The following is a 27,687-nucleotide window of genomic DNA, read 5'->3' on the forward strand; positions in this document are numbered from 1 at the left end:
CCTGTAGCTGTACAACACATTTGAAAAAAATAATGAAATATATTAGGGGATGTAAACACAACTGAGACGTGGTTGCACACCTTTTTGTAACTGAGCATGTGATTGTTCACAATTGCACACGTGGACAAAGTCGTTGGCACCCCGCTCTTAATGAAAGAAAAACCCTAAGTGGTCACAGAAGAGAACTAATTTGAATCTGTCAAAAGCAAAATACAGTAAATGAAAATTTTATGAATGTCATGGTCTGAGTCTGGTGGCTTTGGTTTTGGTTAGGTTTTTGTTGTCATGTTTTGGGCTTTGTTGTCTTTCAAGATAACTTCAGGGGGGTATTCCATCAAGCTGTCCTATTTCTATGAACCTGGTTTATTTTAAGTCAGAGTTCCGGTCCATCAAGGTGGGTTATATAAATCCTCACTCAGTAACCATGGTAATTTATGCTGCGTAAAAGCCTGGCTCATTTCAATAAACCTGGCTCATTTTAAGTCAGTGTTCCATTCCATCAACGTGGTTTATGTGAGTAGCCATGGAAATTTATGCTGCAGATCTAACCTGCTACTGTCAAGCTTGGTTTAGCAGTGTGTAAAAAAAAAAAAAAAAACGTCAAAAGACTGTTCCGTAACGTGGATTTCTGGAAAATTTTATATTTTATTTTGTGTGACATTGTAATTGATTAATGGCACTTATGCACATCTAGTTTATTATAAGATGTAATTCACCACACTACCTTAGAGGGCAGTGTTGAACTTTGGTTTTGAAAGGACGGAGGACGGTTGGCTAAGTGTACCAGAGAAGAAGAATCCCCCTTGGATGGAAAAAAGAGACGGGATGAGAGAAAGAGAGAGAGAGAGCGTAAACGGTGTTATAGCGCTCGATGGTTGAATGTTTTCCTCTGTTAAGAGCAATAAAGTACGAGCTCATTCCACACCCTACTTTGTTCAGTGAGTGGTGTAACACTTGCATCACTTATTTCATGTAGTAAAAATATAAGTCATATCTCACCACTTTCACTGTTTACAAAATCAATCGCTTTAATTAAACTAAATCATAGAAATTTCTCATCAAATGTAACTCCAAGATGCCTTATAATTATTATCATTATTAAGTGTTCTACATAAAACAAGGTAAACACAATATAGTCACATAAAAAATGCCTTCCCACCCACATGGGTTAGGGTTCCCCCCTCTATTCCCTCAATCAGTGCCCACCCAAGATTGCTGCTCAGTGCCAGATCTTCTGCTGATGTGAATGAAGCAGGTGGAGGTTCCCCACCTGTGGCAGTGGCCTCAGTCTTTTTTCTGGTAGCTACAATGGTGGGCAACATATTTACAGCTTGACACCTATTAAGTCTTATTTTTATATAAATGTATTGTTATAGGCTACTTGCCGACTTGTTGCCATGATCGCTTTTGGCTGCTGAGATGGCTCCTGTTGAGATATGTAGGTCACTTCGAAGTGCTTTACATAAAATTGATAACACGATTAATGTGAAATACACATCTAACATGAACCAATTGTAACTCGTGGATTTAGTCTGTTGGCTATTTTATTTTTTACTGCCAATGATATTTCCCTCGTCTTATTAACTCTTTGACCGCCATAAACGTTATAAAACGTTTAGTATAAACCTACGGAAGGGCGCCGAGGACGTTAAAAGACGTTCACTATGTTTTTTTTTTTGGGGGGGGAAACGGGTGGATGAAAGCCTTGGGCAGCTGTGCTGAAAGTATCAGGCAGATCTAGTTAGTATAATGACTCGTTTTGGCCCCTAGATGGCAGCGATGACTCTCTTTGCACAAGGTTGGGTGGCCCGCCCACCGTGGGCGTCAGTAGAAGACGTGAGTCGGAGCTAGAGTGTTGAGGAGACGATGGCTGATCATGCAACAATGGCTGATGAAGCAACCGGTTGCAAGCAGCTCACGCTTGAGCATTTTTTTCAAAGACGGAAAGCATCGATCAATACTAAAAAGCGCATTGATGTCGACGATGATGATGACTCCGAGCTTGACGCCAAAGTTGGAAGCCTTGACGCGACCGTTATGATCACGTAGTAAGCGTCACCGGCTAGCGCGGCTAGCGCTGCTAACGCCGGAAAACGCGCAGCCAGCACAACCGACCGGGTACTTCTGCACAAGCGGAGATTCGATCGGGCGAAGGAAGAGTTGTCGAAAAGCATCGACCAATGCACATTGATGATGATGATGATGATGATGGTGAATCCCGAGGTTGACGCCACAGTTGGACGCCACAGTTGGACGCCACAGTTGGACGCGGCCTTTATTCTCACGTCATAAAGCCTCACCGGCTAGCGCTGCTAACGCTGCTAACGCCGGAAAACGCGCAGCCAGCACAACCGACCGGGTACTTCTGCACAAGCGGAGATTCGATCGGGCGAAGGAAGAGTTGTCGAAAAGCATCGACCAATGCACATTGATGATGATGATGATGATGATGGTGAATCCCGAGGTTGACGCCACAGTTGGACGCCACAGTTGGACGCGGCCTTTATTCTCACGTCATAAAGCCTCACCGGCTAGCGCTGCTAACGCCGTAGCTGCACAAGCGGACATTTTGTCGGACAATGAAGAGTACCCCGAGTCCAATGCATATTCATCGGAGGAGCGGGTACAGTCTGACCACGGAGAAGACACTGGTTCTGGACTACGATGCCACCATGAATGGAGTGGATAAGATGGATCAGAACATCTCTTACCACCCGGTATAGCAACTGAAGGATATGAGGAAGCCAGACGTAACACCACCGTAACGTAACCGTAACATGATCCTGATATTAGACTTTATGGCAACACACACTGCAGTATATACTTGCTATTCCCCGGAAAAAACGGCCTGCAAGAAAGTGTAGCTTCTGCACGCGAAGAGGCAATCGCAGTGAAACTAATCTGTTGTGCAAATCATGTTGCGTCTCCTTGCACGCAGGGGAGTGTTTCACAAAAAGAAAAACTATCGTTGAAACATCCACATAATTGTAAATAGCACCACAGTTGCACACATTTGTTAATAGTTTGCCAAATTGTTGTCAAATTGTTACACTGTTGAATGTAAATAAACGTATTTTGCTATCAAAAAACACTTTTTCATTCTTGGTGGTAGTGTTTTATAGAAGTAAAGCACTATTTAGGTGTTTGTGGCAGTATTCATGGACAAAAAGAAGTGTAAAATTCACTAGAGTGCATGAAATAATATCGTTTCACTAAAAGCTTGATTTCTTCGTATTTTGGTCCAAAACAAGCGAAATCGGTTGAAACTAACCATTTTCTATTGTTGATTACTAAAGAACGGAATAAGGTAGAAACAAACTTTTTTTTCTGATGAAAGATGAAAGTTCAATCTTTCATTTGGTAGTATGTGTGTTTCCATAGTCCAAACAGAACATTTTCTGTGGACCTTGAAAGATCAGTCAAAATGTTTAAATCGGCTGGCACTGACAGCATCCCTTTTCTGAAAACGTCTGGCAGTCAAAGAGTTAATAGCAGCGGTATTGCCTTTTTTGGTGATTTCTGACTTGAATTCCTCATACAGCTCCATCAATAACCTTTAATTTTTTTTAATAACTGTTTGTGGAAAAAAATACTGCTCTCGTTTTACTGTCTTTTGACATATTTGATCCCAATTTCGCCTATCGACTAGTGATGGGAAAATGAAGCTTCATGAAGCACTTGTGATATTTTTTGACTCCCCTAGATGGTGCTCTTGGTTTAAATATAAAGGCTAGTGCAAAGGAAATTGATTACATTTCCACTGCATCTTTCAACCAAGAGTGGCATCTAGAGGCGTCAAAAAATATTACAAGTGCTTCATGAAGCTTCATTTTCCCATCACTACTATCGACTCACCAGGGCCTTTATCTACCCCGGGAGCACGCACAAAGCCAGGCTATGCAAGCCTGTCTTACGTTAGCCTTGATTGATGCGGCTGGAATGGGTTAGTGGAACGACTTGGCGCTTTATCCGGAGATGGTGTTAATTGAAGCCAAGCTGCGTTGATGGAATATCCCCCAGTTGTGTTTTTCCTTGTGTTTCTTGTTGTCAGTGTCTGTCTCGTTTAGCATTATCATGTCCACCTGTGTTTCCTTCCCTTCCTCGTGTGTCAACCAATCAGTGTCCTCAGCCATTTATGTATTGCCCAGGTGTGTCTCATTATGTCTACAGTATTAGGCCCCGTCCACACAAAAAGTCAGTTTCAATGTATCCTCACAAGTTTCTTACCATTTAGGCCGTTCGTCCAAACGATGGCGCGGTTTCGGAGCTTGAAACCGATCACTTTTGAAACCGGGCTCCAGAGTGGAAAGATTTCAATACGTGCCCCATACGCGTCCGTCTGGACAGCTTATACAGGATACTTCTCCAGCGATGACGTAATGGTCGCAGCTCCATGACGACGCATTGTTGCAGATTGATGACGTATGCTCCAATTCTCGCGTGGCTGCAGTCAGTCTGTCAACAACAATGGCGGCTAGCCGTGTCATAGTCGTTTTGCGCAGCCTCCTTAGCTTGCTTATGCTTTTGCAGCAAAATATTTTGCTTTTTTATTACCACGTTCAACAAGTGGTGTTGTACTTGAATCACCTGCCATTGCCACTTCTCCTGTTTGTCTTTTTCATGTTGTTTTGATACATGCAAAGCCATGTTTGTTCTGTAGATTGCAATAAAGTTAAAAAAAAAAGATGTCCGTCTTCTTCGCTGATTCTTCTTCTACGTTTTCCGTTAACTCCCAGCACCACCCAGCTACAGCACCACTCTAGACTTGGCATATACATTACAGCTGTTAAACGTCCTCAGCGTCTTCTTTTGGACACACGCAACTCTTGATTTGTTTGAGGAACGAAGCCGGCTTTGCTTCCGTCTGGACGGGGCCTTAGTGTTTGTTTAGTCTTTCCCTCTGTCTTTGTCATCCATTGTTGTAGCTAAACCCACGTTATGCTGTCGCTGTCTTGTCCTGTTGTTCCTCCACGTCTCGCCTCGTTTGCCTTCTTGTTGTTTTTGTTAATGACCAGTACCTTGTTTGCCTCCTTGTTTTTGTTTAACCAAAATCTATTTTTTTACCTCTGATTCCCTGCATCAACCTTGCCTCAAACCTGACAATGATCACAAACCATTGAAAATCATGCATTGCTTTTGAATTGTGGGTTAACAGCATTATTTTGGAAAACAAGCTCATAAAACAGGCCTGGACAAAAGTGATAGTATCATCAGAAAACATAAATTATTTACATTATATATATATAGGTGGAAATGGTGCTCTCTATTGTCAGAGAGTGCGCAAGGAGTATCTGCAGAGGTGTAATGACAGCAATTTTAAATAATTAAAAAGCACTGCCATATAGGGACATGTTCAACCAAGGTGTGTCCTATAATTACAGTCACACTTGTTTTTTCGTGGAAAATGCATATTGGAGGTTGTGACGGAGCATGAACCTGTGAACCCCTGTCACTCCCTGACAGGTACGCTGTCTTTACCTGTCGCGTGCAGCTCATGTGAACATGCGCCATTTGTTCTTTGTTTTGATGGAGACACGCAGACATGTACAAATATCCAGTGTTCCTAATCATAGTAGTAGTTTGTTGTATTATTTATTAATGAGTTATTTGTTGCTATTTTATTTTATTTTATTTTAACTTTTTTTTTTTTTTTTGCACTGGACTCTGCACTATAAACATTAATCACGTTAAGGTATTCTTGAGAGAAATGTGCTGCCCAATGTCAGAAAGTTTGTCAGTCTCGGATCTTCCAACAGGATTATGGCCCAAAACAGTACAAAACACTGTACTTTTTTTAAATGACCTTTTATGAACTCTGATCTAAATGCTCTTGAACATTTGTGGAAGGAGCTGAAAAATGTCATTTAGAGAAGGCACACTTCAAAAATTAGGACAACTGGAACAACTTGCTCATGAATGAATGGTCATATCTTAAAGCACAAGCAATGATCCACAAAGAGTTTCAAAAACATCACAGGGATGATAGTATTAATTAATTACTAATAATGAATTAGGATAACAAATGAATCTAGACAGCAACACAGCATGAGGTTATCTGGGGAATTTCACTTAATCAATAAAAGAAAAGCCCATTCAAAGGGACTTTTAGCACATGTAACAACAGTTATGAGTACCAAGGATGTTCTATTATACCCTTGTGAGTACATGAACCGAGCTACATGCCACTGGAGGAGCTTATTGCTTTATGAGTTAACTGTTCTCCAGTTTACTGATGAATTTCCCCAGGGTCTACCCAGTGCTTATTCTGCTTGCAGCCATGTAAAGATCAATGGCGGGATTTGTTCACCCAGATTACAGCAAAGGAGGCGACAATCACAGAGACAGTTATCCTATCCAGTGGCCTTAACCCTATAAAGCCTGAACCATGAAATATATGAGAGAAAATTCAGATTCTTTGTAAATAGAGTATTTATTGGTCCTTTTGAACACAAACAATTTTTGGGGAAAATCAACTTCCACATGTGACTTTTGATTTGCATCATACATCCAATCACAATGCTTTGAATTTGTACATTTATAATTACCAAAAATATAACAATACATTTAATGTTTTGGTTCTGTGGGGTTGGTACGCATCGCATACATATCCGATTTATATCCACATACGTAAGAGGCCCAGGTCTGGTGTGAAAAAATCTGAATTGTACTGTTCACACTGCGTGAAAAAATCAGATACTTGTGGAAAAATTGGAATTGATTGTTTTATGTTGTCCCTGTGTTCTTCCCTTGTATCGTCAAGCTTTTTGTGATCCACCTGTGTTTGCCTGACCTTCCTCGTGTGTCAACCAATCACTGCCCCCTGCCACTTGTGTCTTGCCCAGGTGTGTCTCGTCATGTCAGTTAGTGTTGGTTTATCTAGGCCCCATCCACACGAAAGCCCGTTTGAATGTATCCACACAAGTTTCTTACTGTTTGGGCAGTTTGTCCACATGGTGGCGGCGTTTCGGAGCTTGAAACCGATAAATTTTGGAACCGGACTCCAGAGTGGAAATATTTTAAAACATGCCCCGTACCTTCCAATGTGGACAGCATATGCGGGATACTCCTCCAGTGATGACGTAGTGGTCGCAGCTCGATGATGACGCAATAGTCGTAGTTTGATGACGTATGCTCCAATTCTCGCGTGACTGCGCGCAAACCGCCAGTCTGTCAACAATGGCGGATAGCCGTGTCGTAGTCGTTTTGCGCAACATCCTTAGCTTTTACAGCAAAATATTTTGCGTGATGTTGTTGTACTTGAATCACCTGCCATTGTTACTTCTCCTGTGTTTGTCTCACTGATCTGTATATACTATTGGATAGCAAGATAGCCCATACACGTCAAGTCGCTGAAGCGACAGGACGGCCATCTTACTCCTCCCATCTCTTGAGCAGACTACTGTATAAACGATACGTATACGTACAGATTAGATATGTACAGCTCGTATATATATATATATATATATATATATGTGTGTGTGTGTGTGTGTGAATTTCCATGCTGTAAATGTATAGGATCGTATGTCGAGAAACGATTCTTGGGAAAAGTAATATGGCGGCCTCGCGGCTTCAAAAGTCTTGGCCTATCGGCTATTCAGATACAGCCGTTAAACGTCCTCAGCCTCTTCTTTTGGACACATGCATGTCTTGAAACGTTTCTGTGTGTACAAGGTTATTTTGAGGAACAAAGCCGGCTTTGCTTCCGTGTGAACAGGGCCTTAATCTCCTGTCTTTTATTGAGTTTTTGTTGGTCCATTGTTTATTTGTTGCTCTTGCTGCTGTCATTAGCTGTGTTTCCTTTACAGTATTTCGTAAAAATAAAAGCGATTTTGTACTATTTCGATAAAGTACAATTTTGACTTGTAGGTGTTTCCATTGAAGAGCGTTTCTTTTCTGAGGCGCAATTCTCGTAATGTTCCGTCTTGCGAGATCTCGCAGTTCTGTAGGATATGCTCATGATGTTTACGGAAGACAGACGCCCGGAGTTGTTAAGATTACTTTAAAAACATCTCTCTCCCCTCATCAGGCGGGTTCGGGCATTTGGGGTTGTGTGTGTGCACGCTTATAACTCATGTTTTGGTGCGGGCGGATAGAACGGATTTCAACGATGACGTGCGCTGTATGTCGCTCGATTTCTCGTTTACGGGGCAACGGCCATTTCTCATGCAACGATATGGAACGTGCATGGAAGGGCGACCTTGGCTCTATAGCTAAATCGTTTAAAAAGACTTGTTATCTCCTCGGAGGCTGTCCTGACACGAAAATGAATGGCCCTGTACTTACTACTTTGTTTCCTCCGTGACCGGGCGGGGGTCACATGACTACAGGGAATGCGCAAAAAGTGTTTCCATGACACTTTTGCAAAATACTTCTATTTCGCTGCGTCTCAAAAACCACCTCTTGAAAGCGTAAAAACTTTTTGGGGGAAAATCCTGTATTTCCATTACTAGCTTGATTTTGCACAATTTGCCTTTTGCGCAAAACTGAGGGTAATGGAAACGCACTAAGTGTATGTCTTGCCTTGTTTTTTCATGCCACGCTCTGGATTTGGACTTTGTTGTTTTGTTTTGTTGTTTTTGACCTTGGCCTTGTTTGCCTTCTTGTTTTTGTTTAATTAAAAGCAACATTTTTTATTTTTTATTTACTTCGCCTTTGCCTCCTTGTCTCTGCTTCCCTGCGTTTCGGTCTTCAACCACCACATTCTTGACAATAAACAGACACAGTATTTCCAAAAATCAGAAAAAACATTTCCCACTATTAATAAGCATAGCAGTCTCCAGCTGGGTGATACTGCCCTCTAATGGATTATCCGTGCAATGCATGTGTCAGATCATATTCGTCAGGGTTTTAATGGAAAACTAAATATTATACTCATGAAATAGAGGGCTCAAAAAGTCTTGTATTTAATATGATATACGTTTGGCGTAATCAATAATCTTGAAGTGACAATTAGACCATCCAGCCACTTAAGTTTGCATGTATAAAGATCCCTGAGACAGTGCCATGATGACAACCCAATCATACAGTGAAAAACAAACACCAAGCACATTCTGTGGTTTTCATTATTGACCAAAGTCTCCCACCGTCTGCTTTGGCGCCCGAGGAGTATCTGTGTCTGGCTTAAGGTTACCACACCTGTGTTTCTGGGGGGAATGATCTTGAACCTTAGTTACAGTAGTCTTAACCAAAGAGTTTCCCTGAGTGGATTTTGCATGTTCTCCTTGCGCCAGGATCATATGGGATTGTTTTGAAAAATTTGTGGGAAAAAAGAGAAAAAGATTAGGTTCAAGACAGTGCTGTAAAGTTGGATGTTTGATTATTTTTACTCCTACTATTTCTCAGCACAGTGCTGACGTTAGAGATGTTCAAGTCAGTGAGGAACAAAAGATCGCTGACCAAATGACTCATCACCTTCATGACGCTCTGCAGCACCAACATCCATCACTGCAATAATTCATTCTTTCCATTTTCCTAACAATATCATTTGTTGTACAACAGCTCTCCACCGTGGGTAAAATGAGTTCACAACATCGTTCCAGACTTGTGCAATACATTCACTGTACCACGGATACAGAACCAAATCAATTTCTATGACACTTTCTAAAACCCAGTATTCAGTGATTTTACTGTCTGTCTATCCCAACTAAAACTGTCCTCAGCATGCAGCTAGTAGTATTGTGAGAAAAAGAGACCCTTCATTGAAATGGTGCAATAAATGAAGACAGGCAGAACACCATAAAATTGAGTGAAGTAACCAAAAGCCTCCAATTTCTGGAACTGACTGACTAAAAGGAAAATGTGACAAAACCTCATTTCTATCAGAGCAAAAATCCATCTTTATACACATATGTATAATTCAGTATACAGCCAAAGCAAAATAATTGATCTTGCTGTTCCAATACTTTTGGAGGGGACTGTATATCACACTTTGAGGCTCAACTTTTCGTTCCTATTTGGCAATTTTTTTCACTCTGCTATTTGCCATTTGGCTACTTGGACAGACTTGACATTTTGTGTGTAGTGTCTTAATTAACACACTAATTAATTTTGTATAATATAGTAAGCCTTATTCCTGTCCTCGGGTCTCAGTGTGCCTCTTCTATCTGGTTAATTGCATTTAATTACATTTCGGTGTCTCTTGTAGCACTTATTAAACATTTTATTACTCCTACTGAATAAGACCCATCCACACAGCGTGAATGTTTATGCCAAATTTCAGGTGCGAAAACACCATGTGCTTCCTTGAAACTAACTTTCAAAAGGGTGGTGAGGACACAAATGGCAACGTTCCCATGAAGAGGAACTAATGAGTACAGTCTTTAGTGATGTTCCATGTTGTTTGCACTCACGCACATTTTATGATTTCCTGCATGCAACCATTGCATCATTCAATCATCTGTGACAAATGAGCTTCACGGATTCTGTGTTTTGGTATATCATTTTCACTTTGACAACATATGGCTTTGTCACACACGATCCTTTGTAATTTATCATTGTGGGAATGCTGAACAGCACATGTTGTTTCTAACCTTTATTATTTCGGGCACTTATTATTGCGCTCACTTTTTTGCCATGCAGTAACTCCCAGATAATACTTTCGACTTACACCGTTCAAATTTCAACTTTTTACTTACAGTATTCACACAATTTAACGTTAAATACCAACTTTTCCCTATTCATTTTCAATGGCAAACAGATAACACTTGTTTTTGAACAAGTCAAGTTAGCTCAGTGATTAGAGCAAATGCCTTATGTCACAGGGACAAAGTATCCCGCTTGGACCACAATCTAGTACATTCGATTGTTCGATACCAACTGCCTGTCATATCAGGAAATGGATTAAATGACTGAAATGATTTAAGCACATGCATTCAGCTTTTCAGCATTCCCACACAATTTCTGCAGAAATGGCAGTTTGTCAAGTTGCACATGTAACTGCTTGTATCCGCAGCTGTTGAACAACGTAAGGATCACAGTGATGCTTCCTGACTTCAAAAGATTATATCCTATGCTACAGAGTAACTAACTACTGCATACATTTTGCTTGGAAAAGAGGCCAGCTTGAAGGTCTCCTTAGGTTTTAAATGTGCATGAATAATTGAGAGAGTAAATTGAAAGATGAAACAAACAGCTTATGTGCTCCACACACATCGAAACATTGCTCTGCCAAAAAAAGTTTAGTTAATAATTAAGTGCCTGCACTGTAAAAAATGATTCAACCTCAGGGTTGCAAGATCACCATTCACCCATGTTCTTGTTAAGTTATCAGTAAAGAACTGTTGAATCTACAAAGTTTACAGTTTTAATAAACAAGCTGATCTGTAAAGTTGTTTATATTTGCACAGCTGCCAGTTTTTTTCCGGTAAAACAAAAAAATTGTTTAAGTGTACTGATAAATTAATAATTTGGTCTACAATATATCAATTTTAAATAAGCATAATACATTTAGTACATGGTTTTATTGTATATCTAAATATTCTTATCTGTAGTATGACTTTGTAAAATGCTTTTTATTTTGGCATAAACACAATGTACCAAACAACCTACTGACAAAAATTGTTATTCGAACACTGCTATGATGTAATTTTAACTATATCCCAATGTTATTTTGTTTCACAGTTTATATGTGTTTAAATTACAGTAATTTGTGAATTCTCCCCCCAAAAACATTTTCTTACTTTCAAATCAACAGTTGTGTTTGGTTCAGAGTTTTACAACATATTTAATGTATGTAATGTAAATTACACAATGCATCATTGTTTTGTATTGAAAGTTTTATACGTCACAATTTTACAGAAATTCACTGTTTTAAAGTGTCAAATTATGGGCGGTGACTGAATTCAAAATTGTTATGACTGTCACTCACACATAAAAAAAGTGTATTTGTATGTTTTTAGGTGACATAAAACCAAAATACGTTTACGCTTTGGATTTGTGGGTGAGAGGGGAAAATAAAGAATTAAAGAAGCATTCAAAATTTGACATATGTATCTTCAAATGGCTTGTGATGTTGCTGCTGTCGATTGCTTTCGTGCACTAGCTTGGCTCGCATGGACAAAGTGATGAAGCCTCCAACTATTTAACGCCTACCTCTGAGCCACTTGTCACTTATTCATGCTTGTTGTCAGTAATTCTCACACAAAGTGGATTGTGCAGGACTGAATAAAGGACTCTGCAGTGTGATTTAAATCTATTGGCTTTGTTATTTGTTTGTTTGCTCCTCTGGGGCACATACAGTGAACGAGTTACATGCCAAATGCACAATTTATTATACAATATTCAAAACATAACCCAGAATAATAAACAGACATCCATCACTTTTCTTCCACATGTTAAGGACTGCGTTGTGGCAGAAAACTGAGGTTGCTAATTTGGGTGTCCTGTTCGCTAGTACAATACCTAAACAACGGCAAAGTGTCCCTAGGCGTGACAAAAAAAGAACAATTGCTAAATTTACTTAAAATTTCTTCACTTAAAAATAAAATAAAAACCTTTTTGCGTCATGTACTCCAAGGCTCAAAATAAGCAGCTTGGCATAGTTTGCAAGTCAAAATTCATACTTGGTGACTCATTACAGGGTTACCCGCCCTGTGATTGGTCGTTGCCTAAACCCTGAGCAACTGTGATGTCATCTTCAGTCAACAGCAAGTGGCAAAATGGCAGCCCCCTGAGATGGATAAAATGGGCTTGATTTTGTTGCATAACTCATATTCCACAAGTGTAATATTAATATGTCATATTTGGACTAGTGAGCTCACATATAATATTATTATTGTCAAGAAATGTTTACGGTTGACTTCCTCTTTAAAGCACATTGAATAACAAAGCTGAGAATCACAGATTTTAACTCTAGCATTGCTTTGTGCTGTCATTTTATGCAACAAATAACTCAAGCCGAGTAAAAAAACAGCAACATGTTAATAATAATAATAATGTGTGTTTTCCCAAACAAATAAATAAAACATTTGGACAATATTCTACATGATAAATTCGAGAAGCACCCAAGATTTCATTTTGTTTGTATTGGAAACGTTTTTAAATAATTTATCTTTGTAGATCTGTATCTGTCTTAGATCCATTATACAATATGTTGGCCAAACCCCAGCTGCCATATAAATAAATACATACCGGTACATTTTATTTACTGCATGTTTGTGATGCCTTTATAGAGGTTAATACAGTAAATGATCTCTGCCACCTTCCCATGCACTGGTGTTAATTTCGCCAACGAAAACTAAACTAAAATAAACATTTTTCACCAGACTAAAACTAGACTAGACTAAAACCCTCATTAATAAACAATAACTGGGACTAAATCGGTATGCATTTTCGTTGACTAATGAAGACGAGACGAAAATGTACTTCCCTGAATGATAACTGGACTGGACATTTTAGTTCATGAAAAAAACAAAAAAACAAGAAAAAAAATTGTCATTGTGACACTGTCATGTGACACACAGTGACTAAATAAAGACTAAAATGCCAGATTTGTAATCGACTAAAAATAGACTAAATAACTATAGCCGCGTTTCCACCACAGGACGTTTGGGTTTGGGAAGGGGGGTAGGGACTTTCACAGGAACCGTCCTATCAGCCTGCGGAGTACGACCCATTTTGCGACATCACGAGTTTCGATCGACATGTAAGCGCCGTGCGACGGTTTCTCCCGTGACGTCACCCAGGCCCACCAGGCACCCCACCGGCCCACAGCCCCCGCTGCCCCCACGACCGCCCCCTCACCCACACCCGCCACCCACCACAACCCAGCCCCCGCTGCCCCTACGCCCACAACACCCCACCCCCCACCCAACCACCGGTACGGTTTCTCTACCCTACCCCAACCCCCAAAGTGTGTGTTATGTGCCCTATGTGTCTATTAACAAAGTGTATTGTGCAAAACTAGTGCAGTGAGTTAAGGGGAGCGACCAGCTCGAAACTCGATCAACACGTAATCGCCTTGCGATGGTTTCTGTGACGTCACCCAAGCACGGCGCCACAAAAATCAGAACGAGGAAAAAGAAAAACTTGTGGCGGTCGCCGTTTTTTTCAGTTTTTTTTTTTATGTACTTGCCGTGGATGGATGGTTTGAGTGAGAGGAGACGCCGACTAGATGAAGAATTTGAAAAGGCTAACAGTAGAGTGGAACCTAAAATAGGCAAAGGATTAAGCCGAAAATGCATCATCGTCGCGCATGAAGGTCAGATAATTTTTTATACTAAATCATTTTTAGCCAATCAGCACGAAAGCCCGATCGGGAGTTTATCGGGCCGGCGGAGTTCCTACCCTCGAGTAGGACCTCCACTCGTTCCCGTAAGTTCCTGTAAATGTGGCCCAGTTGGGAAAGCTCCTGCAGAGACGTTCACATACGGGGCTGGCCCCGTATATTTACCCCAAAGTTCTTGCGGTGGAAACGCGGCTTATGACTATGATAAAAAACTAACTAACTTGTACATCAATACAACGCTTTGCCGAACTTGTGTTGAAACCACTAATTAATTACGCCGTCATTTTATGATACTCCAAAAGTTTCCGACGTAAGTGGCTAGTGGCTAACTGCTAGTATGACCAACGAGTGTCTGGCTGCCGGCTGGTAAGTTTGACAGCTTACTTTAATTCTTTTTTAGTATTCTGGACCAAGGCTACTTTGTAGTTCTCTCTTCATGTTAGGACGGGAAGTGCCTTAAATTGCACGTTGAGGTCTTCATTATTTAAAAAATAAAAAGATAAATACAACTTTGTCTTCATTTATTTTATAAAACACGTTTAACCATTAAAAAAGAAAAACATTTAATTCAAAATGTCAAACTTAGCTGTTAAGATTATAGAAACACAACTTTAAGCCTTTAATACCTTGTTATTTTACACAAGGACCATTTATAAAATGAGAATGTTTCTGCCTCATATTGCATATTGCACAGTTGTGCTTCTAAATCCTAAATGGCTATATTAGACATTTTGAATTGATTATTATTGTTTTAAATCCATGCAAAATCCTTAATCCTATACGGCTATATTAGATTTTTTTTTTTTTTTTTTTTTAATAGAAAAAGCGCTAAGCAAAAAAATGAAGACAGCACTATTTTTTAATTTTTTTAATTTGCTGATTCGAAAAACCATCCGATCCTTGACTCAAATCCGTGATCCGATCTAAACCGTGACTTTGCACCACTAAAAATTAGCAAGAGTAACACGTGATATAATCAGTTAAGTGTTACACAAACATCATCAGCAAGGATGAGATGAAATTTTTTTCAGAATTCTAATTTAATCATTGTAAATATAAACTATTAAACTTAAAATATTTTGAATTGTCAAGTCTTACTTTAAAGATACAAATAATTGGCCTTTAAAATTGTATTTTCTCAATAATTTATGGGAACAAATTCTATATTGAAAAATTCGATTTATGGTTTTGGATATTGGGCTCAAAAAGGAAAATCGATTTGATATCGATTATTCGGTTTTTTAAAACCCAGCCCTACTCTTTAGACAATTGTTGTAGATGACAGTGTTTCGTCCAGCAAATTCATCACAGGTTAATTACAATAGAAAACAGTAGCTAGAGAAAGACAAAAAAAACAAAAATGTGTCAGCACAGTATGGCATTTGGCCCCAGCATCTTGTATCAAATATCAGCAAAATGTGTATTTTTCTGCCTTTGGCGTAGAGGTTTGAACAGTTGACTCATCATTTCAACCCTGCACTCGGATGTCTGAATTTTGAAGGGTGTCTGATGGTTAAACCTTTTTTGTACAACATGAATCTCGAAGCTATCTTTCTTGACTTGATGGTCCCCATGAATGTAACATTTATGTGATTTATTCCTGATTCATGTTAATGCAAGTCTCAGATAGATACGATGCTGATGTTGTTTGTGTTTCCTGCCTCAGACACATCCATGACTCATGTATTCACACCCTTTTTAAAGCAATAAAAGCTATTGGCTGTTGGCTATCACCTCATCGTGACTTTTGTTTACCAATCATTCCTTCATTCTCTTGTTTGAATGTTATTTTATTTGAAGTAAATTGCTTGCATGCAAAAAAGGAACTAATAAAACCACATGATCCTTTTTTTTTTTAATCAAGAAATAAAACGTGTTAGTTGTAAAAAGACAGGATATGCACATTTGTGCTGAGTTGGCTGAAAAGAAAAATAGTGAAGCAAACTTGCTTGCTGTATATGATTACAGTGAAGTGACTTTTACTTCAAGTAACATGATTACTGTCAGCCAGACTAAGCCGGGTATCCCATTGGAGACAGAACTGTCAAATTAAGTTTAGTCTCTTCACCTGACATTTTGTATTAGAAAATGTCATCTTCCTTGTGTTTAATGACTTGAGGCTTACTACACAGGGATAATGTTTCCTGTTTATCAATCCAAAATGTCAAGATGGAAATCACTTATGTTTATGGCTTTGCCTTCCTAGTTATTTGCTATTCACCAAGAGAATATTCAACATATTGGCAGAAGTCTAAAATTAAACCGGCATAGAGAGACAACTTCATTACATCATGCGCATGGACACGTAGAAGACAGAAAATTGAATTAACTCGCCAGCACCTCTATATTCTTTATGATTCATGGTTTTGTTTGTAGAATTGATTCCGACAAGCAAAATTGACCCCTTTTTTTCCTACCATACAAATCAGCTCAAATAAATGGAATGCATCATTATCAGCGTAACTCTGAGTCAATCACACTTCTGGAATATCAACCTGTCAAGTTAGTAAGCTAGAAAACTTTTCACCAAATGTTATGCAAATGTGCAGACAACAGCTGCAAAGGAGAGGCAGGTGACCTTTTGCCAAGCTGTCGGCCCCAAACACAGACTGACCAATCACAGCACAGCACAGAATGTGTCTTAACAGAGGCCCAACAATTCAGTGAGGTTGAATGTAATAATACAGCTGATGTACATACACTATATATATATATATATATATATAAATATATATATATATATATATATATATATATATATATATGGGGAAAAAAGAATACAAACATTTTTCACACAGAAATTCGAAGTAAATTGTACAAGGAGAGTTTTGAGTATATTTTCCCAGTTTATTAAAAGAAAAACAAGTTAATCAAGCATTGAGGAACGAACTCATGCCTTTCAGCTTGGGAAACAGCCACTCTACCACCTGAGCCATGCCACTCTTGCTGTTTGCCACTGTACTGCATTGCTGGTGTGTCCAAAATAAGATTAAAAAAAAAAGGTATCTTGGAGTTTACACCATTTGCCTGACATTATCCACTAACACACAGCAGGACATGGCTCAGGTGGTAGAGTGGTTGTCTTCCAATCTGAACGTTGTAGATTAATTCCTCAAACCTTGAGTAGCTTTTTTTATTTTTTTAAATAAACTGGTCAAATGTACTTAAAACTCTCCTTGTAAAATTTACTTAGAATTTCTGAGTAAAATATTTTTGAGTAGTTTTTTTTTTCAAGTAAATTGTGTGTGTGTTTTTACAGTGTACATTTATGTGCATAAACTGCAATTAACTGGCAACTAGTTGAGGATGCACCCCGCCTCTCGCCCAAAGTCACCTGGGATATGCGCCTGCACACCTGTGACCTTAGTGAGGATAAGTAGAGCAGAGAATGGATGGATTGATAGTTACATCAAATCGGGATTCTGAAGGATTTGTGGATTCCCCACTACTTGTGTTGCATCATTCGTGGAATTCTGAACTTTATGGTCTTTATTCCATGTTGTCCTGATTCTGTCTTAGAGTAACCTGTCTGGATAATGTTCACATTTGAATATAGGTCATTTTTGTGCTGCCTGTACTACTTACGAGTGTGCAAAGCGAGGATACGCTGGAGATTTTACTGTGTGCTGGTTGTTTAATCATACAAGTTTTCTTTACCCATATCATTATTGAGCATTAGCATTAATGGCTTAAACAGAAGGATTCAGATGTAATTATGCCTCACGTGTGAGAAACAATATCACAATCACTTTATTCACACACTCGTTACCTCAGGGGTGTCCTGTGACAAATTGAAGGATGCAAAAGCCACTTAAATGTTTTTTTTTTTTATACTTTTATTCATCAAGCACACCAAATCAGCTAATCAAGCAATTACAATACGTAGCAACAAAAAAACAGCATAATACATGAATATTATGCTGTTTTTCGTTTTGTTTTTGTTTTTAATGCTACCTAAACAGTTTTCTAAAAGGCAAATATTTAAGGATTTTACAAGATTTTGGGATGGTCGAAACCCTGTAACGCACCATAAAATATCTGCCACTGCACTGAAGAGCAGTGGAATCCCATCTCTGCATTTAGAACCAAAACAGTAACTATGTGGTTGAGCTATTTCTGAACCAAAACAGGAGCAATCAGTCGGACGCTGATCATTTTTAAAACAGATAGATAGATAGATAGAGAATTATTCATGTGATAGGTTGTCAATTTGGACCTTGACACAGAGCAGAACGTGGAAGAAAACTTTAAAAAAATAAAATAATTAATTAATTATTAATAATTAACTTATTCATCACATTGTTATGAAAAGAAATGTTACTAATTTAGTTGTCAATCTTTATGTTGCATCTTTGTATATTTAGTAAAACTATAAAAGTATACAAAACAAATTTATTACTACAAAATGTTATTTTTAGTATATGCTGCTTAAAAATGGACGGTGGGCCACAAATGGCCCCAGGGCCATAGTTTTGACACATCATCATACTACATGTGCTTTTTTTTAACGTGACAATAAGGCATGTCCGTAAACTAACACTGAATGCCTTCAATCCCTCAGGCGGCACTGCATTAATAACTGGAATTGCTTCAGAACACAACTGTCAGTTAACACAGTTTGTCCATACAACTTTAATGCAAGTAAAAACCCTACCATGCAAAGCGAAAGCTATACAGCGCTCACTTTTTGCGGCCTCGCTGTTTCGCAGACTTTTTTTTAAACAGTAGTGTACCATTTTTTTTACATTCATGTAGGTTTGAACATGTTTAAACACGAGAAAAATACAAGAAAATGTAAATGACTCAATGAGAAAGTGCATTAAATGTATTTATTTATTTGGGGGTGGGGGGGATTCTTCAACCTAAATCTAATGTTCTTATGCTGAATAGTGGTGTTGTGACAACTGCAAAAGTGCTCAGAAATATTTTCTGTCACTTAAAAGCGGCAGGCAGTTCATTCTGAAATCTGAAAGACAAACGGCAAAAAATTGTGTAGTTCTGTTTGCATTTATTCAACTCAAAATTTCATTTGCAAAAAAAAACGCTCACCACTTTTGGAAACAACTATGTCCGAATGAATGACTCTGTAGCCCAGCCCCTTCTATCTGGGATTGGCTAGCAGTTGCCTTCATTTGCTTGTTAGATTTAGGGATGTACAACGTGGACAACATTTCATATCACAATATTTTTGCCAGACATCTCTATTATTTGGTCTTTGACCCAGCAAGAGACTTTGTATCGTTTCAGTGTTTGATGGTGCCTTCTGTATTTTATGTTATTTTATTTACTTATTCACTTCCCTATGTCTTGTTAATTTTTTATATTTATTTTATTTGCTTGTATACTTACATACTTATATTTATCCATCCATCCATTTTCTTAACCGCTTGTCATCACAAGGGTCGCGGGGGGTGCTGGAGCCTATCCCAGCTGGCTTCGGGCAGTAGGCGGGGTACACCCTGAACTGGTTGCCAGCCAATCGCAGGGCACACAGAGACGAACAACCACCCACACTCACAATCACACCTATGGACAATTTAGAGTGTTCAATTAACCTGCCATGCATGTCTTTGGAATGTGGGAGGAAACCGGAGCACCCAGAGAAAACCCACGCAAGCACAGGGAGAACATGCAAACTCAACCCAGGAAGGCCGAAGCCCGGACTCAATCTCACGTCCTCTGCACTGGGAGGCGGACGTGCTAACCAGTCAACCACCGTGTAAAGTGCTTTTTTAAATTAAAACTTAGTGACAGTCATCGGCATGAACAAACTTGGCAATAAAAAAAACTGAATTCAACTCGCATTGTACTGCAACTCTGCTTAGTGCTAAATAATTTTATGCTCCAATATAAGTTGTTTTGTTTGTGTGCCTGCGTGGGTCTGTTAACCGCATTATTATACAATTTGTCCATGCATGTGTTGTGTGGCTTGACTGATTAAAATAAGTTTGCCACTCACTTGTGAACATTGTAACCAGTGGACTCAGGATTCCCAGCGATGCTGTGTCAGCCTGGATTGAGGTTTGAAGTTTGGTGGCTCCCATTACAATACGTTGCTTTGCATCACTTTTTTTTAAAGCATCTTTGTGCAGTTTGTCACTTTTTTACTGGCGACTGCCACCTCCGGCCCAAAGGGAAACTGCAGCATCTGTCTCAGGCTCGTTCATGGTGCGCATGCGAGTACGTGCACTATCTTAAAGCGACAGCCACAGTTGACAAACGAAGACATGACTTCCAATGAGGTAAGAAAAACTCCGCCCCTCCCCAAAGAAATTGTGAGGAAGGGAAAAGGAAGATAAAAGCTGATCGGTGCAGTCAGAGTAAAACAGACAGGGCTCTTTGTACGCATCTGGGCATTGGCATGCATGATGTAGAAAAAGCTTTAATATGACCTTTTTAAACTGCACAATGCATCTTTAATCCACAAAAAGACAGCGGCATGACATGCTCACTGCTCGATCATTGGGCCGGCGGGCGAACGCGCGCTACTCGCTAACCCGGAAGTAGATTTGTCTGATACGCGTCACCAGAGCACACATCTCCCTCCGCCCTCACCCCCCCTGTTCCTGATTGTCATTGGCTACCTTTAGCTGTCAATTAAAGCCAAACTTGAAAGGAGGTATGTGGTTGGCTGGCACACCATACTTTACTTGAAACAGAAGGTGCAAGTTTACGTGACTGATAGGAAGAATAGATAGAAAGTGTATTAAGTGTGTGGTTAAGGGTCTTACGGCCTTCAAACATTTATTATAAATGTAAAAAATGGGGCTGAATATATATATATATTTTTTTTTTTTAACGTAGCCCCAGCGATCAACGAGGGAAAACTGTAGGCCTACAGTATATCAACAACACCCAGAAATGCTTCTCTCAGCCGAAACTCATCTGAAATGAAATTATGCAAATGTGTACAATCCTCATGGTGGGTTCATGTGCATAATTTTGGTGCCCATGACAATGATTGTTGTTCTTCTTCTTCTATATAGAAGACAAAGAAGAACAAGAATACTTCCCCAACAAGGATTTATAAGGCGCATTAATCAGCGCGATCGTACCTCATTCATTTTCCTCTGGCGGCCACCCAAAGTTGCCATCCCCAAGGCGGGGTCCGCGACCGTCGGGCTGGGGGAGAAGCGAGGCTCTGGGGCTTTAGACCTCTCATTCAAGTGAATGGGACCGAGTGAGCGCTGCACTGCGCTAACCCTAGCTGCAGCGCTCCACTCAGCCCCAAACGGCCTGCGTTTTGGAAGTTCCGAACATACCTTCATTTTTACCTGTTTGTATACAACAAATCATTCTCCTTAACTGATGCCTCTCATTTACGTCATAGAGCCAGAAGTTCAAATGATATTTGAAACCAGGTAAGATTACCTACGGTTTGTTCACCTCTGCCTTAACGTTTCATTCCTTTTAAAACAGATTGATTGGCCAATTGATCACTGCTAGTCATCTTACAATAGGAAGGCCTTTCAGTTCATGCTAATTTAATATTTAATCGGATTGCACACGCACACACACACACACACACATCATTTTCTCTTTGTTCAATTTTTCAAAATTTGGCACTGATCAGGTAGTCTATTCATATAAATGTCTTTGAAGATGAGCGTACATTATTTATAATTAATTGCATTAATTATTCAAATAAACTCCAGATCAAGTCATCTTTTAAAGTTCTTATTTTGATTAATTATACATAAGAACATCAAAGTCTTAGGCTAACAACAAACATTGTAAAAGTATAAAATGGCAACAACAAAAAAATCTCCAAAAAGACCCAGTGAATGTGAGGAATGTGTTAAAATATGACAATACTGCCGAACTCATTTGTATTCATTTATTCTTTACAGTTGACTACTTGAAGTCGGGAGGTAAAATTTGAGTTTCATAGCTGGAGATGATTTGTCAAGCCTTCTCTGCAGCCACCTTCACTTGTTTCTTGTTTATGAGTCTTATTGATTTCAGTTTTGACTTCAAATACCCGAACAACAGTCACTATTGGCTTGAGCTCAGGGCACTGAGCTATACTGTTGAATTTCCATCCATCCATCCATTTTCTGTACCGCTTGTCCTCACAAGGGTCGCGGGGTTGCTGGAGCCTATCCCAGCTGGCTTCGGGCAGTAGGCGGGGTACACCCTGAACTGGTTGCCAGCCAATCGCAGGGCACACAGAGACAAACAACCATACTCACAATCACACCTATGGACAATTTGGAGTGTCCAATTCACCTGCCATGCATGTTTTTGGAATGTGGGAGGAAACCGGAGTACCTGGAGAAAACCCACGCAAGCACGGGGAGAACATGCAAACTCCACCCAGGAAGGCCGAAGCCCGGACTTGATCTCACAACCTTTGCACTGGGAGGCGGACATGCTAACCAGTCAGCCACCGTGCCGCCCTGTTGAATTTCAATAAATGTATTTTCCTTCAACAAATAAGAGCTGAAATGGAAATGCCATTCCTGCCTGCGAATTCAATAGGACTCACTGGCAGTTATTCGTTTTAGAAGTCACAAAAATCGTGACGTATTTCTGAAAATACAATCTGCTGCCATTCCGCAGTGCTCAAAAACCTACACAGTAGTGTTTCAAAGCGCACTTGGATAACGCCCCTGTAAAAGGAACTTAACAGTTACATAGTGGAAAAGAAAAATTCTTCCTTGACCGAATGAGTCATCTGATGTCAACCAAATAAAGAATTTATTTTCTTATAATATGGAGAAAAACGAAGGCAGCAAAGCTCACTGACTGCAGATAAGGCCTGGCTAAGCATTCAGGAAAGGAAATTAGGCTGCCAACGACTGTAAATAATTGGTTTGTATTAGAAATTATGATTATATTTACAATGACGTCAAATCTTATATGGAGCTACCTAAATCTGAACGTCAACGCTTTATTCTCATCTTAATTGTTTTATTTGCAGCTACAGGATCTGTGAAAACTTACTCAAGCAGCCACCTACAAGAATGTGGCCACATTTTCCCTCATCAACTCAAACAATATAGTCTTCATTCACTCCTTCGGAACTTGACTTCATTTTCATTTCTTGCAAAGGAATACATAGTCATACCTCAACTTTCAACTACAAAATTGAGTTATTGTGTCATTATTAGTTTATTTTCTTTGATACTGCAGAGTGCTATTCTTATTCAAAAACACATTAAAACATGTTTTATTGGTGTTTCATAAGGGACTGGAATGGACTAATGGCCTTTCTATTAATTTCCACGGTGATAGATGATTAGATTGTACATCTTATCCTTAATAAGGCTGTGGGCCTGGACTCGTTGCCACCCAATTACAGGACACGTGCAGATACTCAGCCATTCAGTCACATTTGTACCTAAGGTTAATTTAGTCTTCAAACAAGCTAGCATGCATGTCTTGGGACTGTAGAAAGAAGCTGGAGTCAACCCAAACTCGCTGCGAGGCGGCTTTACTTATATCGCGTCGCCAATTGCCATGTAGTATGTGAAAGTTAATCCTGCAATTTGCTGACACTTTTATATCAGTCATTTTTATTTCAGAAGTGGACCTTCCTTGAAGCTGTGGATAAATAGTGTGGCTATATCCACAAGAAAGAAAAAAAGCGTACTACAAGATCCCTACTTTGTGAAAGTACCCTAAATGCACCACATTGCTTGTAGCAAGCCCAGAGCAAAATGTGATTCTGCCATCCCGAAGTGTCCTTTAAAATATTTAATGACAACCCAATTGGAGATTACGTAAAACTAAACACACGATAAAATGTTGGTTTACAACACATCGCGTGAGGATACATTTTGCGATCATTTTCTTGTGAAACATGCAGTAACACTCCATTATGCTATATGAAAATCCATCTCTACTGTATGCCCACGTCACCCCCTGAAAATGTAAAAAAAAATATCGCACCAATAATGTGTATATATGGACATTAAATGAATGAACGAATTTCGTCATCGTCGTCCTCTCCTTTCACTACATCTTAATGGCGCTAAATGAGGAAAACGCGTTTGCACCTCCTCAGTCCAAGCTCGATTTCTGATGATTTTATTTTTCTTGCAATTGCCATCAGTGTTAATTTTGACAATAAATTTTAATTTAGTTTTAGTTAGTCTTTTGACTAAAATTTGTTTTTTGGGGTAATTTTCTGACACAACGAGAAAGGGAAGACCCATGCGCAGTGAGTAGGTTGGCCTTAACGGCAGCAGTTTATTCACAAACTCAAAATCACCTCTAGCAGAAAGAAAAAAACACTTAACACAAATTGCTCCAAACTGGAGAAAAAAAAACAGAGCACTCAGGAGCAAGGCAAACAAGGGCTGTGGAACGAGGGCTGTGGAACAAGGGCTGTGGAACAAGGGCTGTGGATCAAGGGCTGTGGATCAAGGGCTGTGGATCAAGGGCTGTGGATCAAGGGCTGTGGATCAAGGGCTGTGGATCAAGGGCTGTGGATCAAGGGCTGTGAGAACGCTTCCATGCACGGCGTGTGACACCAGCACTGGGAGGTGGCTGATGCAGTTTATTTATTAGGTGGATAATTGGAGACAGGTGGAAGCAATCAGGAATTGGAACCGGGACTAAGCATGGCAGGAGGAAGGGCAAGTGACCTAGAGTGAGAGTGGTGGTTAGTTCTTTCAAAATAAAACCAGAAATGGATGGACGGAATAAAAGCAACACACGCCCGCTTACTGCTCTACGGCCAGGCAGGTCAGGACGTTCCCGGTAAAAATCCTCCCTCTATGAGCGAGGGGTCCACTATGAATCGGGAGGGAACCCATTGCCGTTCTTCGGGGCCGTAACCCTCCCAATCCACCAAATATTGTTTTCCCCGACCCCGGTTACGAGAATCCAGCAACTTCTTGACCCTTTCCGGGGGAGGTGGTGCTGGTTCCGTTGGGACCATGGGGCTGTCCCGGACCGGCTTCACCTGACCGACGTGGAATGTGGGGTGGACGTGGAGGGATCGAGGCAGACAAAGGCGTACGGCCGCAGGACCTATGGACTTGGAGATTGGGTAGGGCCCCACGAATCTTGGGGCCAGTTTCGGGCATGGTACCTTGAGATGTAGGTTCTTTGCGGACAGCCAGACTCGCTGACCCGGCCGGTAGTGGGGCGTGGGTCTCCTTTTCCGATCCGCGGCCCTCTTCACTCTGTCACCCTGGCGCTGGAGAGCCAGTCGAGCGACAAATTCGGCAGCTCATGGCGTCGCCTCCTCTTCCAAGTCGGAGTAGGGGGGGGGGGGGGGGGTAACCGTGGACGCACTTGAAGGGTGAACAACCTGTTGCTGATGTGGGCAGAGAATTATGAGCGACTTCGACCCATACCAGGTGTTTGCTCCAGGTTGCCGGGTTTTGGGACACCAGACATCGGTGTCCGGTCTCAAGCTTCTGGTTGAGGCATTCAGCTTGTCCATTTGCCTCTGGATGGTAACCGGAGGTCAGGTTGGCCTTGGCTCCCAGTGCCCTACAGAACTCCCTCCAGAATCGTAAAACGAACTGAGGTCCACGGTCTGATATGATGTGGCAAGGAAAACCATGGACCCGGAATACATGGCCAATCATGATCTCAGCAGTTTTCTTGGCTGATGGTAGTTTGGCTAGGGGTATGAATTGTGCCATCTTCGAGAATCGGTCTATAACTGTAAGTATGGTGGTTTTACCGTGGGAGGCTGATAACAAAGTCCTGGGAAATCTCGGCCCAGGGTCTGAAAGGAATGGGCAGAGGCTGGAGGAGACCCATCCGCGGTCGGGTGGACGCCTTGTTCCGGGCACATACTGGGCAGGCTTTCACGTATTCACGTACCGATGCCTCCATGGCCGGCCACCAGAATCTCCGGGCAATGTAGAACAAAGTCCTGCGGACTCCGGGTTGACAAGACAGATGTGAGGTATGTGCCCAGTGGATTATATGCGGCTGCAGCCCCTCCGGTGCATAGAGACGACGTGGTTGGCAATTCTCGGGAGGGTTCGAGTCCTCGAGGGCCTCCTTAACGTCGTCCTCAACTTGCCATTCTACGGCTCCCAGCACACAGTTCCGGGGAAGGATGGGTTCTGCTTCAGTCTCAGCAGGCTTGGGGTCATGGATACGTGACAGGGCGTCTGCCTTAGTGTTCTGGCTCCCTGGCCTACAGGTCAGAGAGAACGAAAATCGGTTGAAAAACAGGGGGGTTGAGTCGTTTGGCCTTGCCTAGGTACTCCAAAGTTCAGTGATCGGTCCAAATCACGAATGGTTGTTCTGCCCCCTCGAGCCAGTGCCTCCACTCGTCGAGTGCTACTTTTACCACACGGAATTCACGGTCGCCGACGCAGTAGTTGCGCTCGGCCTTGGAGAGCCGCCTGGACAGAAATGCACAAGGATGGACCTTGCCCTCCTCCTGGCAGCGTTGCGATAGGACGGCCCTGATTCCGACGTTGGAGGCATCCACCTCCACCACAAACTGGCGCTTGGGGTCCGGAACCTTGAGTATCGGGGCCTCAGTGAACCGTTGCTTGAGAGCATTGAAAGCGGTATCAGCCTTGGGGTACAGCGGAATCGCACCTGTGGAGAGGTCAAGGCATGCAATGGGGCGGCGATGGAGCTGAAGTTTCGGATAAAGCGGTGGTAAAAATTGGTGAAACCCAGGAACGGTTGGACTTTCTTTCGTGATTCTGGCGTGGACCAGTCCCTTACAGCGCTGATCTTGCCAGGCTCCATCTCTACCCTTCTTGGTGATACTACGAAACCCAAGAAGGAGATAGTGTTCACGTGGAAGAGACTCTTCTCGACCTTCACGTACAGCTTGTGGTCTAGTAACCGTTGAAGGACTTATGTCACGTGCTGCCGGTGGGTCGCCAGGTCTGGGGAGTATATCAAAATGTCATCCAGGTATACATACACGAAGTAATCAATGAAATCCTTTAGTATGTCATTTATCATGGCCTGGAAAACTGTGGGAGCGTTGGTGAGACCAAAAGGCATGACTAGATACTCATAGTGGCCTCGGGGAGTGTTGAAAACGGTTTTCCACCCGTCTCCCTCTTTAATCTGGACAAGATGGTAGGCATTCCGGAGGTTCAGCTTTGTGAAGATTTTGGCTGGTGGCAGTTGGTCGAATACGAATGACATCAGCGGCAGGGGAGAGCGATTCTTGATGGTGATATCATTCAGTGGGCTATAGTCGATATATGGTTCACTGCAGCCGAGGGTGCAAGTGCCGCCGGCTGGTTCGGTCCATGATACACGCAGTCCTCTCTCCAAGTTATGATGTGCCTGGAGCGCCAGTCTATGTGTGGGTTGTGCAAACACAACCAGGGATGTCCTAGAACCAGGGTGTGAGACTTGGATCGGAAAACAAGGAATTGAAGGCATTCTGTGTGTTGTCCTATATGCACTTCGAGAGGCTCTGTGAATTGAAATGTCAAATAATACCCTGCCATTAAGTGCCCTGGCTTGGATTGGCATGTTCAGCGGCTCAATTGCAGTTTGTAACTGTTTCACCA

This window comes from Leptonotus elevatus, chromosome 14, assembly GCF_054856555.1.
Source record: "Leptonotus elevatus isolate MCC_2025b chromosome 14, RoL_Lele_1.0, whole genome shotgun sequence".
Classification (NCBI taxonomy): Eukaryota; Metazoa; Chordata; class Actinopteri; order Syngnathiformes; family Syngnathidae; genus Leptonotus; species Leptonotus elevatus.